This window comes from Cheilinus undulatus, linkage group 4, assembly GCF_018320785.1.
Source record: "Cheilinus undulatus linkage group 4, ASM1832078v1, whole genome shotgun sequence".
NCBI lineage: Eukaryota > Metazoa > Chordata > Actinopteri > Labriformes > Labridae > Cheilinus > Cheilinus undulatus.
In genome coordinates, this window is record NC_054868.1 from 26830052 (window position 1) to 26846173 (window position 16122).

At 38.3% G+C, this 16122-nt stretch overlaps 1 protein-coding gene across 7 annotated transcripts in view; it reads right to left on the minus strand.

Annotated features, from left to right (window-relative positions):
• Positions 1 to 16122, minus strand: part of apbb2b (amyloid beta (A4) precursor protein-binding, family B, member 2b) — a 74930-nt gene that overhangs the window by 40017 nt on the left and 18791 nt on the right. For all 7 annotated transcript variants that reach the window (XM_041784632.1, XM_041784631.1, XM_041784630.1 and 4 more), the window contains one exon: positions 5318 to 5427. The gene's annotated coding sequence lies outside the window, so the exon portion shown is untranslated. The remainder of the gene's footprint in view (positions 1 to 5317; positions 5428 to 16122) is intronic.

The window sequence follows — 16122 nt, forward strand, 5'->3', positions numbered from 1 at the left end:
CTTTTACAAACAGGAAGTAAGGTGAAGAGATGATCTGAAAACAGAGAAAGCTGCATAAAATATGAGTCATTAAGACATAAATAATAGTGATTTTTCTGGCTTAGCACCCTGCTGTTTAGGGAACAAGGTTTGTACTTTATTTGTTCTAAATTTTCAACATTATAGAGCTACTTTTAAGTGCTAAATTGTAGTTTTGTTTAACTTCAGCACATATGTGTAGACTAGTAAGTTTTTGCATTTCTCATCACTGTAACGCGGTCTGGTTAACGAGTGTGTGTATTGCATTTGCATAATACATGTGAAAATATGTATAAGTAAGGTCAAAGTGCATTTCATATTGATTTAGACTGAAAGAGGGACCGACAGATTTTATTTTGAGTTGTTTATGTTTACTTGGTGCATTCTAATGTGAAATTGTCATGTACAAAACAGGAAAGGTAAAAATTCATGTTGGAATAAAAAAGCTAATATCATATTTGCTGTTAAGGATAAAATGACATAGCATTAAGGTCAAGGTCTACACATTTGAAATATTTACAAGAGCTAGAATGATATATTTTTCACTGTGCATGTGTAGTAACGCGGTTCAACTGCAGTGCGAGTGTTTCACTCGCATTTGCACCTAAAAATAGGTATGTGTGAATTGTAAAAAATATTTAGGGGCACATGTGCACATAAAAAAAACAGCCGAAGCAGAGATCCATGGAGAAGAGATGCCCTGCTTGGCGTCTGTGTAACCATAGCAACATGTCATCGTCCGTGCTTATTTATTTGTCTCATGTTAAGAACGACATGTTGGACAGCTCACCATCTCGCTGGCTGCTAATAATGCCCCAATGCAAGAGCAGAAACCCCAAGACAGCGTAATTCGGTGTTTTTTCATTGTTTATGTGTAAAAAAAGATCAGCGGAAGGAGCTGGATTTCCCTGTATTGTCTTCTTCTACGCCAGCTTTTCTTCTTGGTCGCCGTTTGTTTGTGACGACAGCGCACCTAGTGGGCAGAGGTTGTAGGTGTTCAGACGGTTTGGCCAAGAGCAGTGTGAATGGAAACCAAACCGAAGGAAAGTGCAGCAATATAGAAGAGACTACTTTTAAACTGCAAGTTCTTTTTAATGGAGTTCCAGGTTGTAAGGCAGACTATCTGCTGATTGACTTCAAAGAGTCAAGCAAATTTGTGGCTCATATTTAAAGCTGCAGTTATGCTACATTTTTAATGTTGCACTTTCCATTCCAAAACGGACTGAGTCCCCCGGACTATACAAAACACGCAAAAATGAAACCTATTAGTCACTTAGACCGACTCCGACTGAAGTTGCCAAATTTAAAGTACATTTAAAGTACCAAAATTAGTAACATTAAAGACCAAATTAAATTGCAATACTTTTTCAAAACTTGATGATTTTACCTTTCTGTACATTTTGTATACAAATTCATTAAATAATTTTGCTTGTAAATGTCTTTTTGCATCACGTTTATTGCGGAAAACACATTATTTGATCAATTTTCTTTGTGGCCCTAAATTTCTTTATGTGCTCCATATTTTTTTAAACTTAGGAGCACATGTGCTCCTTGGGAAAAAAAGTTAGCGTCAAGCCCTGAGTAATATTTTGTTTTGTTTTCTTTTAGCTCCTACAGTGTTTTCAGCACAGAATGGATAAAGCACTAAAATAAAAAATGACTGAAACATCAGTTTGAGAGCGAGACCATCTTTCAGCAAGGGGTTGCTTACACTTCCTTTGCAGATGTGTTGATTGGACATATAATAAATCAAAGCACACAGGTGGGTATTGTCTCCCTGATGACATACAGTGCTTAACAAATTTATTAGACCACCTGTCATATTTGTCTCAGAGACCATCCAGCATCATGAAGTGCTTTAATGCTGACTCTTTCATTTTCAGTGAGCTCTCCATGTTTTACCATTTTGAACAGGAATGAGGAATTTCAAACTGAATTCACCCAAATTTGAGCCAGCTCACTGGGCTTCTCTGAGAAGTCAGAAATTAATCAAGCATAACATTCAACCAATAAAACTATTTTTTCTGTTTAGGAATGCATATTAATCATATTAATCAAGAAATAATAATGTGCTTTACTATTTTTTAATTTTTTTTGTAAGTCAGTACATTTGAAAATTCATGGATAACAACAATAATATATATATATATATATTAGCATTAAAAATATTAGCATTAAAAATATCATTTTGGTTAAAGAGCTTCTACATATTGGTGTACTAACCATTGCAGAAACGTAACAAAATGATTTTGGTAATTACCAATGCCATTAATTTAGGGCAGCTGTGGTATAAACCTTACTTTGGTTAGGTTTAGGATTGTCTAATCAATTTGTTAAGCACTGTATGTTTGAAGCTATTTGTGTTATTTCACACAATTAGGCTTAAGATGTTCTTATTAGATATCCAGGGAAAACCCTAAATCACAATTTCCACATAGGACGACTGCGCCGCGCACAGAAGAGCTGCGGGTTTGGTTCAGCAGAAGGCGAGTGACCTCACCCACTGGAAGCGAGTCTAGAGCACTGCGCCGCGGCGCGCAGCCCGGACCAGCAGGCAGAGATCATGGGAGAACTGCAAGTTCATGCAAGAATAGTATGTCAACAGCAGAGTATTGTGCCTTTGGGGTTCATTTATCATCCTTTCTGGTCTAAGTCCATGATATTGTTGCTTCCACCATTGGGTGAGTACATTAGGAAGTTAAAAGGTTAATGTTTGCTTAAAGGATCTGTGGTTCTATGCAAAATTCTTTGGCTAAATGTTCCCAAAAGTTAACTTTTCCTCATCAATGGCGCCGTTGTGGCTCTGAGACTTACTGACCTCTTGGTGACCCTTTGCTCTCGCTGCAGGATGAGACGTAATGTTGATATAGTGATGATTTACGATCGGGAGTCCATGCATTGTGTTGTATTTTGAAAGAAACTGAACTTCTACGCCTGTGACCTCCTCTTCTGGAGCTTTCTGATCGACAGGTACTGACGCGATTTGGCAGCAGCAAGCACTGAAAATAGACCTGCAGCATATCTTGAACAAAAGGGAGTGAAGTATCGGCCCAGGCACGTGCTGCTGCTGGTCTGGAGCGCCAGCTGTGGAAATGCTCTGATAGAATAGAGAGGGAGCAATTTGCTCTGCAGTATGATTTCCCGGCAGATCACACCAGTCGCTGTATGTGGAAATTGGAGGTAAGTTCCTTCAAGGTTATACAGAGGCTAAAGCCCTATTAAAACATCCACAAAACTCATCCACAAAAACACATTTTTCACCCCAACTCTATCCAGACTTTACCATCCAGCCCCCTTAATAATCAGCTTTTGGTGTGAGCTGATGTTTAAATGCAGAGGAAATATTCATCACAAACAAATCTACCACTAGTGAGTGACTGGAGGATGATGACATTTATTCTGCCATCTATGTACAGATACTCTTTACCTGACACAGTGAATACTTTCCATTTCACATAGCCTTGACATAAGACAAAAAGTGGAGGGCTCGGATATTTTGTAAACATAACATTGTGACAATGACTTATAAAAAATAAGGTCTTTCTTTCCTTTCCCCATTTTACAGTGAAAATATTCAGCTGTGAGGGACATGTGTAACCTTGCAAAGCCAACAGATTGGCCAGATTCCACCTTGCTAAGCTTCAATCCTAAATGTCTGTGCCAAGTCTGAAAATGGACAGGCCATTTGAGGAGAATGAGGCCATAGCTACGCACGTGGTTTAGTTGTACTGCAAGCTGATAAACAATGGCTGCAGCTGCTAAAGCAACAAGCTCAAATGAAGACGTTAGAGATGTTATTTTATTGAAAAGAACAAAGAACATCACTGAAAGTTTTTTCAGGCAGAAAGACATTTCTTCCTCTCTCTCCTAACTGGCCTGATTTTATTTATGGTTCCACTGATAGTGAAAAAACAATAGCGGCTAAAACAAAGCTTTAATTCTGGCTTTTACAGGTACATTTACGCAAAGATTTAAGTTGCATTCATTGCAGTCTGCTTAAAGAGCAACTAATACCCAGAGTTTTGGCTGAAGTGTATCAACCCTGTCATTAAAAAAATCTTTAAGAACCTTTAGAACACCTACAGTGTTTTTTGCCCCCTTATAATGTATTATAATGTCACCTTAAAGTATGTGCTGAACATAAACATGAACTGGGTGACTTGTGATGAGTTCCAGTTAATCTCAGAACATGGAAATTTTGAGTCGCCCATTGGATACATCATTACAAACGTGCCTCGAACTCAGAAACTCAGAGCAAACTCACTATACAGAGTTTCCAACTTGTAGTAACTGGAATACAGGCAACTCCAGGACTGATGATGTTAGATAGCACCAGCTCAGCTAATAGAAAAATTAAGCTGCAGTAGCCAGGTTTCAACCTGTAGAGGGCAATCATTTTGCACATAGCTTACACAAAATGTAATATTTAAAAATTTGTGCTCAAATGTGTAGAGTTGGACCTGAATTATTCAGCAGAACTAGTACATGCCAATATACATCACTTTATAGCCAAAAAAGTGGTCTGAGGGTTAAGTTACTCTTTAAAGAATGTAGAATCCTAGCATTTAAAAGTTTGGTTTAAGTGAAATTGCCAGAAATGTACATGTATATAAGGATATTCCTAGGCAATCAATTTCCCATCCAATTAAATGCAAATTGTTATTGTGTTTAGCCGACTACGGAACGATTTAGCAGATTGAATCAATGTGGCACGTGTTAGCAGTTTTGGCACTGCCTTTAATCCTATTTGCAGGTTAACATCTACATTCCTGCACTGAATATTGGCACTTAGTGCTTTGGTTAAAAAAGAGTATAACTTGACACAGCCTCTGGACAACTTTATACTCATTTTCTAGGAACAAAATAGTGCTTAACTGCACCGTTATCACAGGATGTCATTAGTGCTATCAGGTAGCAGTTGTTTGGGTTTAAAGAGAACTGTGGGAGTAAGGCAGTAGTCATTACAACTACAGTGGTTACAGTTTAGACAGACCATTTGTTTAGGATTGGGGGCCTAAAATAATTTTAAAAAATGTTAATAATCAGTTAAGACAACTCCTAATTCTGGTGTTGACTGCAAAGGCATCAATTTTTAACTGTTCAGCCAGCTAATCCAAACATCCCTTAATCATGTTTACACCATCCAGTGGTGTCATTTCACTCTCAAAAACAATAAAAGCAGAGCCAAGCCTACATTTTCAGTAACATCAGGAAGAGCAACAAAAAAGCTTGTAAAGTTAACAAGGATCTATTTTAATGTCAAACGCATACTGCCAAGGAATTTAGAGTCCTTACTTACCAGAGAACTAAGTATTGTGAGTAACTCCAGGATGGAGCGGGTCCATGCTGGTACTCAAATGTTCTCTTCTCATCCAATCACGAGGGCTTCACTGAAGCAGCAGCAACGTCCTGAGGGAGAGACAAACATAAAACAGGATTAATGAGAGCGAGAAAAAGAGAGAAGGCTGAACGGAGAGAGACACAAGACTGCAGGACACCGGAGGGACAAATAACACAGACACATTAATTATTCACAAACATGATCAAACATTAATACACAAGGTGTGTGGGTGTATGTGTGCATTTGTGTGTCAACATAAGGCTCATTTTGTGTAGAGCTCATATTTCTTTCTTTGGTGCAGTCTTGCCATCCCTTCGCTGACTGGAACCATCATAAACTTAATGTCACAGGAGACTTGTAAACTGCCCCTATTCTGCTCTGAGAGTAACACACATTATAACAAAATGCAGTCATGGCTTATGGATAGTTCTCACCAACTCAGACACTCCACAAGTAGTGAGGGGAACAATAATAATCAGAGTCAGAATGAACCATAAAAGTGCACTTATCCCTGACTGAGGGGCTGGAAACACACCTGGAATGATTTGGGGGGAAATTATGAGATTTAAGAAATGAAATAAATGTTATCCAGTCTTATTACTAACCTGACATATGACACACTGCAGAGATCATTTCACATAAGAATGAACCTCAGTCATAGGTTTAACCAGTTACATTTAAAGTAATAGCCTTTAAATCACTCAAATTTGAGCATTTATTGTCAGATGCAAAGACAAAAGTGAGCTAAAACTTGTGTTTATGTATTTGTTGTTTTTAAGATCCACTTTCCCTATAGTTATTCCATTTATCTGAATTATGAATTTATTCACTGCACATTTGCAGTGCATTTTCACTTTCAGACTGAACTACAGCTGCCTGTGTTCCCTATTATTCTTTCATTGTAGCAAACTGCAATGAGGGATTAAAAGCAGTCTTAAATTTAAATAGACACACTAGCAAATGGACATTATATTCTGTAGAAAGAGAACCATTTTAATTCTTTAACTACCAAGTTGTGCTTAGTGTGAGCTGTCACGTTCCAAGTCATCTGAAGATATTTTGTCACATTCAATGAATATTGCAGCTATGTAGCTAAGCATACATTTTTTTGCCACTTTGCTGCTCATTGAGGAATGCATTCTTAACAGCAATTAATGTACCAAACACAAAACTTCACAGCATAATTGGGGGAATACAACATAAGCCACCAAAAGTTAACACTATAGGAATAGCATAAGTCAGAAAATAAACATTTTTCTTCCAAATGCACATAGACGTACAGTCATTAAATAACTTACAGTGACTCCACAGGCTTACATAATGTCTGTAATCTTAAAGGATTATGCAACTATGCATTGTTTGGAAAAATGCATACTTCTATGAAAACTAAATACCTGACCAGTGTTGGTAAATCTCTCCAGACAAACACACTTTAAAACAGTTAATCTGCCAAAATCTTTAAGTGGGCATACTCTTTCTTGACTTAACAGACAAACAACATCTGGTTTGTCTGGCAACACTGTAGGTGTTACACTGCCTGTGGTGGAAAAAAAGATACTAACCATCTGAAGAGCAGCTGTATAATTTTCATCTCAAACCAGCAGTTTTTTGTCATGTCTGTCCTCTTATGGTTTCAAAAAAAAAGGGTAAAGGAGATATGTCAGAAGTTGCAGTTTTAAACACCGATGTAGCTTTTTTGTCTTGTGATGCTGAAATGGTGTACTGTAGGCACAACTGAGAAAGTCACATAGCAAATAAAAACCTACAGAGTTGCTGTGTTAAAACTCCAAAAGACAGCGAGAAGGAAAAGAGTATTGTGAATGAAAGTAAATCATATACAGTCAGCAGTGATAAAAATGTTGCATTTGGGATTAAAATCACAGGGCATGCCTCCACTCTTGAATCTTGCTGCGACAAGTCTGCATACCTGGAAACGTGTGGTGTGTGCTGTATTCATTAGGAGTGTTTACACTAAAGAAATCTGATTAATTCTCATGAAATATTGCTGCTCACCTGGTATTACAGGTTGGATGTGTTGTCTACTCTGCAGATGCATCAAACCTGCCCAGTAACAGCACAGGTGACTCACTGCCTTTGGTCATTTTTATTGAAATAAGCAAACAAATTCAACCACGAGGATCACACGTTACGGAGCACCTTCTGGGTTAGGTTTACAAAAATTTTAATGCTTTGATACTTTTTCAGTACCACATACTTTTAAACTATAAAATGGCTGCTCTAATTATGATCAACACTATTCAAACTTTATAAACTACACCTATGGGGTGTCTATAGCCTAGCAGTTATGTCTGCAGATGCTATTGTTAGCAAAGCGGACAGCCCAGGTTCAAATCCGGCCTGTGGTTCCTTTCCTGCATGACATTCCCCACTCTCTGTCTGCCTAGTTTCCACACCAATTCAATGTCTTATCCCGTCCTCTAAATAAAGGCATAAAGATGTAAGGAAACATCAGCAAAGATAAGGTCCTCAAACATTCCCAAAGGTTTTGTACAATTCAGACAGTGTGCAGGAGTTCACTTGTAATTTTCATAATTAAGAATAAGAAATTACTCGGTCTCCAGTGTCTAGGACCTCTGTTTCTATTCCTGTTCTTTAAAACAGGCAGCCATATTGTTTGTTTTTACTAGTATCATGTCAAAGTTTCAGTTATAACTAGGGCTAAATAATATTGGAAAAAACTGACACTCAAATAGTTTTTCTCTGAGCAATAAACATTATATAAAGCAATTCCTAAAAATAAATAAATAAAAGTAAACCAGAAAAATTAAGGGTTTTTTATGAACACTAATTAAATTTTAAATTAACAATTGTTTTATTTTTTTTTCTTCTTATTGGGCCTTTAAGTTATTTTTTAATATTTCAAATATTAATAAACTGTCCAGCCATCTGAGGAGGAGGAGAGAGACAGCATGTGAACTGAGAAGGGATCAATGCAGATAATCGGTAAAATTGCTTAATTTGTTTATCAAATTAGCCGGCGCGGGATTTACAAGTCGGTTACCTAATTACCTATCATTTTGCATGAACATGGGCTTGAAATCCCGGTCCATAATGCTCTTTTAAACTGTAATGAACCTCCTCCCATTAGAGGCCGCTGTAGCTTCAGTTAATGGCCGCTGCCTTCCTGTCTGGCACTTCACCGGATGTAAACATGAGTAACTCATCGGTGGCTTAGCGGTTAGCATGTAGTAGGAACAGTGTGGTATGATTAGGTTTTTTTAAGTAGTAAAAGGAACTAAATTGGTATGTAGGCTGTCGAGGGTTGAACTCATGTATAACTACTCAACTGAATGACCCTGTGAGGAAATGACTGTTTTCTAGGGATTTTCTCCTCTTTAGACTAGTCGGTTAAATAAAATTTCAATGAGTGTTTAGCTGAATAGAGAAATAGACAGGAACATCCTTAGAACTGAGTGACTTGTTTCTTCATAAGCTTTGCAAATAAAATTGTTACTGTGTTACTTCATTATCTTTTCATATTTCCAGCAACGTTCAGACTTAAGATTAGCCAACCAGATCAGCCCCATGAGTGAAGCTTATGATTGAACAAAGCTCACCGTGTCAAGCTGTTGTGATTCTCACAAGGTGAAGTGCTCACTCTGGGCTGTAAAAAATCAAAACATCCATTCCCCTAACGGTGTGTAACCGTTGACAAGAAAGCATATATGGTGCAACTGTTTGTAGGAATATACTCTTGTATGATTGGCCTTACATTGTTAAGTATCTGCCTGGAGAGTCATGCCGATGTATCTGTGATAGTGGCAGTGTCATCTGTGGCCAAATGTAGGCTACATGCAGGACGAGACATACAGACAGTCTCTGAAGACTCTCATACAAATTTTAATGATGATTAGGCACAGGAACAAGACAACCTCCGGTGTCAATTTATGTACAGCAAAACAGCAGTTGCAGTAAAACTCTGGTAAAGTTGGCCTTGCATTATTGAGTGTCTACCTGGAGATTCATACCAGTATATCCATGATTGTAGCAGTTTTACATGCAGGAGGAGACACACAGACTGTCTCTGAATACTCTCATACAGACTTGAATGGAAATTAGGCACAAAAACAAGAAAACTTGTGGTTCTGATTTATTTTCTGTTTTGTTTATTAAATGCAGATATAAATCAGAACTTAACCTCTCCTGTACAGAGCACTACACTTATTTGAATTCAGTCTTTTCACTGTGTCAGGATGGACACAGCAAAACCCACTCTTAAAAATCCATGAACTCCTTTTCTTGGTCTCTATTGATGTATTCACTCTCAACAATATAGCTCATCAGCCATGAGCTTGAGTCAGATTCAGGTACATATCGAAAGTAACAGCTAAAGTGGCTTCAGTCTTCGATCCTGCAGCTAAGCTGAGGAGCGTGCCACAAAGGCCTGGAAAACTCACTCCTATTTAATTCCAGACAGATATCCAGATTTTTTCCATTTTCAAACTTGTAATCTTCAACCTCAACCCACACTGAATTCATCATACCTCGCTTGGCTCACTCCGCAGTAACAAACACTCACAGCGCTTCTTCCCAGGACCTCCAAACGCACTTTGATGTGTAAAATCTTTAAAGTTACCACTTCAACCACAGTGATTGTTTCTTTGTAAGCCCTGTGAGCTGGAGAGGAGCCAAAACAACACAACAGTGTTACTGTCCAAACTCTAACTACAGACTACTAACTGCAGCTGCCACATCATTTCTTTTGCCTACACACACATGCATGTGTGGTTCATAATGTAAAGTTTTTCATACAAGGGTGGAGCTACACTTCAGCAGCAAGTATGCACTAAAACTGTAACTTTCAATCCATACTACATCCGGATATAGCTTCAGATTGGGTGGAATGACATGGATATTAGGCCTCAGCAGCCATAAAGGCTCCCTGCTATCCTCTGCTGTGGAAAAGGGGGTCTACTAAGCATAATTACAGGGCCCTTCTGTGAGTAGGGCTGATCTGAAAACACACAAGACACAAACACCCATTCACAAACAGGCACATAAATAGTAAACATGAGGGTGAAGCTCCCACATGGCGTCACATGCAAATAGTTAAATGTAAAGGCAAAAACAGAGACACAAAGACAGACAGGCAGACTGTGCTGCTATGCTAAAGACACTCTGAGCCACACTTGAACACAGGCAGACAAAAACACACAGGGGAGGGGAGGTAACAAGATCTAGGATGTGTCACAGCATGACAGTGATCTTTGACTTCTGACCTACTGGCCAACCCACTGAATGTGTGCTGTCTTGTGCGCAAGTGTTAGCGGTATGTTGGGAGGTCGGGATCTAGCAAGAGTGACAAGAGCAGCTGCCGACGCTCCATGTCTCAGTTTCTTCTTTACGTGTGTACACACCATAATCAAACCAGACGCAGGACCAAGCGCGGCAGAGACAGATTGCTTTTAAATTCATATGCCAAGTGGATGCCTGCCAAGAGTTTGATAGAGCTCTCATCCCTCCTTCCTGCCCTTCCCTCTCAAGGTTTTTTCTCGTCATTCCAGTTGCTCTGCTAATCCCACTTGACTTCGACCTCCTCCCTTTCTCCTATTTTGTTGCCCATTTCCTCTCCCTCCTTTTTCCTCAAACATATTCATCTTTTACCTCTAAATACCCCCTTCTAGCTCCCTCAATCCTTTGTGTGGATAAGAATTGCTGTCTTTTCTCATTAAAAGTGAAGAAGGTCTGTAAACTCTCATAAAACCACCCGTTTCTCTCTACAATCCTGATTTACAGCCACTCTCCCCCTCCTCTTCTCGTCTCCCCCTTCCACTCGTGAGAAAGCCCATCTGTTACCAAAAAAGACTGACAAGAAAGCAGAACAGTAAGAGGCCAGGCTATAGAGAACAAAAATGGATGGATTCCTGTCATCATAGCAAGGCGTGCAGAATAGAAAATGCAACTGGGTGTTTTTCTAACTTTTTGGATCAGGACGTGAACGTGTGAGCCAGCTGTACAATACAGGGCAAACTTCCCAGATTTTTCCTGGCTTTGCTTTCATTGGCTGCAGAGAAGGCAGGACCCAGCTGCAGACTACTTTAAGTACAAGGCTGGGAGGTTAGAAAAAATGCTAACTAAGGATATAAATCCTTGTTACTGGATAGCCACTATGTCAAACTTAATCATTTTAACATTATCCAAATAAATGCAATTTTGAGAAGTTGAAATTGTTTCAAAATTGTTCTACTAGACTCCTGACAAAAACAAGAACGAGGCTCTCCTTGTGTTATTCACAATTGATTTTTCTGCCTTTTCAATCTGCATACAACTCAAAATGCTTAAAAACAGCCTGCATTGCAGAGTCTTTCTCATTTTATGTGCCTATTTGCTCACTCAGGTCCACAGACTGCAGGTTTATTAGATGAACAGAACTACCCTCATAAGAGGAATGCCAATGCAGCAGTTCCAGTTATACTTCCAGACTGAGGAATAAAAGTTTGAAAAGATGTGAGAAAAAAAAATCTCAGCTGTTATGTAAACCTTAAAGATCCAAGAGTTTATCATTCGATGGGTCCTGTGATGCTGGTGCCTCTGGTATTAATGATGACTGTGATAAAATTCCCCCATGGCTATCATACCATTCAAATTTTAATCATCATTAAAACTCTTAGCAATAACCATGCTTTAATATCACAGTATAAAATGCTCAGACAGCATGCTATGAGAGATTGTTTATGGAGACAAACGGGGAAAAAAGCACACAGGTTGACTCAGAGTGCAGTCACACTAGGCTGTCCATATTCTTACTGTGCTAAAGTCCATTTGACCCCCTCCTTTGTCCCCCCTTTGGCACACACTCACACTCCATAATGCATCCAGGTCTGAGCATGGATACATAACACACTGACGTCATTACATGGAGTATCCACTATTGATGAATTTATATGTGTTGATGACTCAGTACACTTAAGTATCATTTTCTTAAGGCTGTAAAATAGCAACAGATTTATAGATCTGATCTGACATTGGAGTCATTTCATCTGTCTTGGGATCAGTAGGCTACACTAATCAGACCAGTGAGGAAAGAGAGATAGAGAGAAAGGTTCATAGTGGAGAGCTATCCCTCTCAGCATATAATCTGGAGCCTGATCAGAGTTCCAGGCATTTCTCCTGCTGAATGAAACCCTGACTTTTGAACTCGTATGAGCCCCTACAGTCGTTCTTCTGCGTGTCCGTATACGATCTGAATCCCCCTGGCATTTTCTTTTATGTGCCATGAACTGTGCCATCTCTCTGCGTAATTTTTTATGCCTGTCAGCGCTGCACCAAACAAGCTCTCATGTCATAGGACAGTCCGCACCCAGAGCAGGATTAAATGTCCAGTTAAAAGAATTTTCACTGCAACAAGAGCCATTTAAACCATCTGATTAGAGCTGGAAGTGAAAATACCACAGGATTAATGAATGATGTTCCATTCAAACATCAGCAATCAAGACCACAATTTCACTTCTTGATGATGTGAAATAGAATCATAGGTAAATTAATTCAGTGGATAATGATTTGGCATCATAATTTCATAATAATGAGAGGTAAATCAGTCGTGGGATTAACCGTGGCATACACTTGCCCGCATAATTTCCAGCTAATACGTGCTGATACAGTGATATAATGATGTGTTCAGGGTCAGCTTCAGCAACAGATGATTACATAATGTCACGGTGTGCTCAAATGTAACATCAGGAAAATAAAAACCCAGTTTTTGACAACAAAGTTAAAAAGGAAAAATGAGGTTGTTTTTCAGCAAAATGAAACAACCTAATGGAATAATGACCTTTTTTTTACTTTTAAACAAAAATTCTGCTCAGATTATTTTATCTGTTTAATATATTGTCGCTTTGCCTTTCCACCTAGAATGTAAAAGTATCCATAGTAGTACTGATAAGGATTCAGTTTGATAAGGAGCTTTGGGTTGAAGATATGACTTGTACATCTGTTTATTTATTGGTGACTTTGGTACTTCTATGTCCTTTCAAATGTAAAATTAGCAGATATTGTGAGCTTTAAAGCATGTGGTATCAAAATAGTAATGAAATATTTTGACAGCCTTATAAACAAGATACCTTTGTTAATGCATATCTGATAAAGTTTTCATGTGAAGAGGTTAGCCTAATACTTTAATGTTTATGGGTCAATGACATATAAGGGTTTATTTACTGTGGTTGCGCCACCTGACCTAAACAACTAATTTCAAATTAAACAAGTATATTACATTTATTGTTACTATTGTTTCACTTAGAAAGTTGACAAATGTTTTTAGAATAAAATGAAGAAATTTATGGTAAAATTAAATGTTGCTCTTTTACTTCGGGTACCATCTGACAGTGAAAGTGTATCCATCCACCTGTGATGAAAAGAAATGTTACTAGCTTTAATTAAAGTCCCTGTAAAGCAGGGGTGTCAAACTCAAATTGAGTCCGGGGTCAGATTTGCTCCGATGAGATGTCCTGAGGGCCGGACTATTTAGGCCAGGATTGTCAAAGTCAATTGCGGATTCTGAATTTAGGCCTTACTTAAGAGCCTAACAAGGTCAACATTTAAACATAAACAGTCAACCTCATTTTCACCGTTAGTAAAATATGAAAAAAATATAAATAACACTGATAATAAATCATTCTGAGATGAGATGAAAAAAAAAAGATAAGTTTAAAGGCTCAAAGTCTCAGATAAAGCCAAACTTATTAGTTGAAAAGGTCAAAACATGACATTTTAAGGCAAAATAATGTTTTTAAAAGGCAAATAAATTAGATAGAAGTCAAAATCACAAGTTTAAAAGGTAAAAATGTGACTTTCAATTTTTGAATTGTGAATCTCAAAGGTCAAAACATGAAAAAAGTCAAAATCATAAGTTTAAGTCAGAATTGTGAAATGCAAAATTGAGAATACGAAATAGCATTAATTTCTTTTCCCACCTTCCTGACTTTTTATCTAACTCCTTTTATCTTTACTTTTTCCGATTTTTATGATTAAACAAGGCTATTTTAAATCATCAAGGTTAAGTTTACACGTTTACTGGAGAAAATCTGCAGACCTCATACTGGTGGGACAGTTGTAATGGAAAGATCGTATGATCTTGTGGGCCAGATACAACTGTACCAGGGGCTGGATTTGGCCCCCGGGTTTGACACCCGTGCTGTAAAGTGATACTGCGCCAGAACAGAGAGACAGAAGTTGGGGATAAAATTTACTGTTTTCTGGTACAAATCTCTCTTCAATGATTCCTTAAGCAACCGTGGCTGATAGATTTGAAATTTACTTCACAATAAACAAAAACACAGTATGTAGCTAGCTGTTAACTTTCAGTGAAGGTAGTGACATCAGCTAACATCAGACTGTACCGAGATGAACTGCTCGGTGAATTGATATTTTTGTAGCATTTTGGGGGAGGGCTAAGTCCCCATCAAGACCGAACTATGATCTAATAGTCTAAATTCAAATTTCAGACACACATTAATCTCAGTGTTTTCACATGTTTACAGAAAGCTTATTCCAACATATCTGAGACACAAAGTTTAGATTTCACTCATCTGTTTGTTTACTTGTAGGTCCCACCACCTGATATTTTTAGGGTTTAAGATGCCAAAATATGACATTGAACATATTTTTCAAATAGGCCGTAAATGCATCCAAACAGAGTAGGTTTCATAGAACAAACCGATATATGCCGTGCACTGATTTTTTGTTTTCGAAAGGAAATAGCCATCACTGACCCTTATGCAAACAAAAAGTGTTTATTGCTCTGCAGCTAATTTAATTTGAGTTGTTAATGATGAAGTTATTTCATGTATCGTATCAGTACTTTTTGAGCATGTTCAGCAATTCTAACAATACAGTAGTAATACTGATAGTGGTGATATTTTAGGTCACGATAATCTTGATATGGCATTTTATTGTCATTACATCTCTGGTGCCCTATCTGGGTGTAATTTTGTCTTGCGTAACACACCTTACATTCACATAACACATTTCGAGTTTCCCATACAGGGTTGTTTATCAAGGTTATTCTGAGCGATCTAAAAGAGCTAGCTGAAGCTAAATAGTCTTCAGCTCATAGTAAATCCATGAAGGATAAAAGAGGCTATATTCAGACACACACACACTAAAAACACACATCAATCAATCGTGCACAAAGCTAACAGACGGCTGGTGACTTGCCCAGTCTGGTGCACTGCAGATTGGAGGATATATTTCTCCAAGCTCTGTGTGAGTGTTCATTGTAACGAGAAAGAGGCACCAACCATCTACAGGATCTGGTTTAGGGATTATAGCGGAAGGGAAGAACGGCGAGGAGGCCCAGTGTGCATCTGTGTGTTAGTGTGAGCATCCTTGTATTGTCAATAACGGGAAATAACAGAGACAAAGTAACACCATGACTGGGACTGCAGCCTAAACAAACAATCTTGTGTACTGACAAACAAACACAGTCACACATGCACGTACACACTGAAGCAGAGAGCGCTATGATTTGAACATGCACTCCCCACCATACATCGTCCTTGCAGCTGTGTACGAGTATGAAGGACAGACAGAAATAGCTTCACTATAATTCCACTGGTATAGTTTAAAGTACACTCCAACACTTACAATCTCTGTGTTTTTATGAAGCTCTCAATGTACTGTTACATATGGAGAAAGGTATCATTTTTCGCTGGTGTGGCTTCCATGGGCGGTAGAGTGAGAGGCCAAAATGACCACAAAAGAAAGGAAAACAGTGAGGAATTTGAAGGGTGTGCCAAAGAATCTCA